The sequence below is a fragment of the Salvelinus sp. IW2-2015 genome, unplaced genomic scaffold, assembly GCF_002910315.2.
Source record: "Salvelinus sp. IW2-2015 unplaced genomic scaffold, ASM291031v2 Un_scaffold3901, whole genome shotgun sequence".
NCBI lineage: Eukaryota > Metazoa > Chordata > Actinopteri > Salmoniformes > Salmonidae > Salvelinus > Salvelinus sp. IW2-2015.
Window position 1 is genome coordinate 3,763 of NW_019945175.1, and position 3,762 is coordinate 7,524.

Here is a 3,762-nt window from a genome sequence, read left to right on the forward strand (position 1 = left end):
TGTACTGACTCTACCTGTACTGACACCTACCTGTACTGACTCTACCTGTACTGACTCTACCTGTACTGACTACTACATGTACTGACTACCTAATGTACTGACTACCTACCTGTACTGACTCCTACCTGTACTGACTACCTACCTGTACTGACTACCTACTGTACTGACCTACCTGTACTGACTCTACCTGTACTGACTCTACCCTGTACTGACTCTACCTGTACTGACTCTACCTGTACTTACCCTACCTGTACTGACTCTACCTGTACTTACACTACCTGTACTGACTCTACCTGTACTGACTCTACCTGTAACTGACTTCTACCTGTACTGACTCTACCTGTACTGACCCTACCTGTTTACCTGACCCTACCTGTACTGACCTCTTACCTGTACTGACTCTACCTGTACTGCCGCTACCTGTACTGCACTCTACCTGTACTGACTCTACCTGCTAGCTGACCCTACCTGTACTGACTCTACCTGTACTGACTCTACCTGTACTGACTCTACCTGTACTGCGCTACCTGTACTGACTCTACCTGTACTGACCCTACCTGTACTGACCCTACCTGTACTGACTCTACCTGTACTGACTCTACCTGTACTGACTCTACCTGTACTGACTCTACCTGTACATGACCCTACCTGTACTGACCTACCTGTACCTGACTCTATCCTGTACTGACTCTACCTGTACTGACTCTACCTTGTACTGGACCTCTACCTGTACTGACTCTACCTGTACTGACTCTACCTGTACTGACTCTACCTGTACTGACTCTACCTGTACTGCCGCTAACCTGTACTGACTCTACCTGTACTGACCCTACCTTACTGACTCTACCTGTACTGACCCTACCTGTACTGACCCTACCTGTACTGACCTACCTGTACTTGACTCTACCTGTACTGACTCTACCTGTACTGACCCTACCTGTACTGACCTTTACCTGTACTGACCCTACCTGTACTGACCCTAACCTGTACTGACTCTACCTGTACTGACTCTACCTGTACTGACCCTACCTCCTGACTGACTCTACCTGTACTGACTCTACCTGTACTGACTCTACCTGTACTGACTCTACCTGTACTGACCCTACCTTGTACTGACTCTACCTGTTACTGACCCTACCTGTACTGACTCTAACCTGTACTGACCCTACCCTGTACTGACTCTACCTGTACTGACTCTACCTGTACTGACTCTACCTGTACTGACTCTACCTGTACGCTGACCCTACCTGTACTGACCCTACCTGTACTGACTCTACCTGTACTGACTCTACCTGTACATCTGGATTTGAGTGAAAAGTATTTGAATAAATTGAGAAAAGGTGAATGTAAGAAGCGTTCATCATTTCAAATAGACTACATGTCATATTAAACAGCACATTAACACTCTAAATAGGTCAGGGTCCAGACAGGGAGCCTAAGAAGGAAAATTAATTCTMTAGGCTATATTATTTCAGTTATTTCAAGAATATAGCCTACAAAGAAACACAGTGCATTCAGAAAGTATTCAGACCCCCACATTTTGTTACATTACAGCCTTATTCTAAAATGTATTAYATATTCGTTTTTTCTCATCAATCTACATACAATACCCCATAATGACTTATTTACATAAGTATTCAGACCCTTTGCTATGAGACTCGAAATTGAGCCCAYGCGCATCCTGTTTCCATTGATCATCCTTGAGATGTTTCTACAACTTGATTGGAGTCCACCTGTGGTAAATTAAATTAATTGTCCTTTGGAAAGYCACACACCMGTCTATATAAGGTCCCACAGTTGACAGTGCATGTCAGAGCAAAAACAAAGCCATGAGATCGAAGAAATTGTCCATAGAGCTCCGAGACAYGATTGTGTCGAGGCACAGATCTGGGGAAGGGTAACAAAACATTTCTCCAGCATTGAAGGTCCCCAAGAACACAGTGGCCTCCATCATTCTTAAATGGAAGAAGTTTGGAACCACTATGACTCTTCCTAGATAACCCGATTGTCACTCCGACAGAGCTCCGGAGTTCCTCTGTGGAGATGGGAGAAACTTCCAGAAGGACAACCATCTCTGCAACACTGTAGAGTGGGTAGACGGAATCCACTCCTCATTAAAAAGCACATGACAGCCCGCTTGGAGTTTTGTCGAAAGGAACTTAAAGGACACAAGATTCTCTGGTCTGATGAAACCGCAAGATTGAACTCTTTGGCCTGAATGCCAAGCGTCACGTCTGGAGGAAACCTGGCACCATCCCTACGGTGAAGCATGGTGTTGGCAGCATAATGCTGTGGGGATGTTTTTCAGCGGCACGGAATGGGAGACTAGTCTGGATCGAGGGAAAGATGAACGGAGCCAAGTACAGAGAGATCCTTGATGAAAACCAGAGTGCTCAGGATTTGGCTGTAAGATGTGATTTATCAAATGTTTTATACTTTCTTTTAAAACCGCCTAGTTTTGGGTTATAAATAAGTATTTCTTATGTATTTATTATGTTCAACTTAGTTTAAATCCTTCACTATTTCATCAGGGCTCTCTCTAGGTTTAGTGTTACCCACCACAAACACATTGTGTGTGGGGATTAGCGGTTACCTTGTCATCAGGGGTGGTTCTACTTTTCCAGACTTCAGAATATTGTTTGTTTACGCTTTTTTTTTAAATTCTTCTTCAACTTTAGTTTTTTTTAATTTTCTCATTTGAAAAATGTTTAATGGATTAGTTGTTATTGTAATCTGGCATCTATCCTTTTCCCACCTGACTTTACATGGCTAGGCCTAATATGAGGGACAGCTGGTTGCTTTACATGGCTAGGCCTAATATCATGAGGGGGACAGCTGGTTGACTTTACATGGCTAGGCCTGATATCATGAGAGGGACAGCTGGTTGACTTTACATGGCTAGGCCTGATATCATGAGGGACAGCTGGTTGCTTTACATGGCTAGGCCTAATGTCATGAGGGACAGCTGGTTCTTTACATTGGCTAGGCTAAATATATTGAGGGGGACAGCTGGTTGACTTTACATGGTTTAGGCCTGATAATCATGAGGGACAGCTGGTTGACTTTACATGGCTAGGCCTAATATCATGAGAGGACAGCTGGTTGTGTTTACATGGCTAGGCCTAATGTCATGAGGGACAGCTGGTTGACTTTACATGGCTAGGCTAATCATCATGAGAGGGACAGCTGGTTGACTTTACATGGCTAGGCCTGATATCACGAGAGACAGCTGGTTGATTTAATGGCTAGGCTATATCATGAGAGGACAGCTGGTTTGCTTTACATGGCTAGGCCTAATGTCATGAGAGGGACAGCTGTGTACTTTACATGGCTAGGCCTAATGTCATGAGAGGGACAGCTGGTTGACTTTACATGGCTAGGCCTGATATCAGAGAGGGACAGCTGGTTGACTTTACATGGCTAGGCCTAATATCACGAGAGGGACAGCTGGTTGACTTTACATGGCTAGGCCTGATATCACGAGAGGGACAGCTGGTTGCTTTACATGGCTAGGCCTAATTGTCATGAGAGGGACAGCTGGTTGACTTTACATGGCTAGGCTCAATATCATGAGAGGACAGCTGGTTGACTTTACATGGCTAGGCCTGATTATCACGAGAGGGACAGCTGGTTGATTTACATGGCTAGGCTAATATCATGAGGGACAGCTGGTTGACTTTACATGGCTAGGCCTAATATCATGAGGGACAGCTGGTTGATTTACATGGCTAGGCTATATCATGAGGGACAGCTGGTTGATTT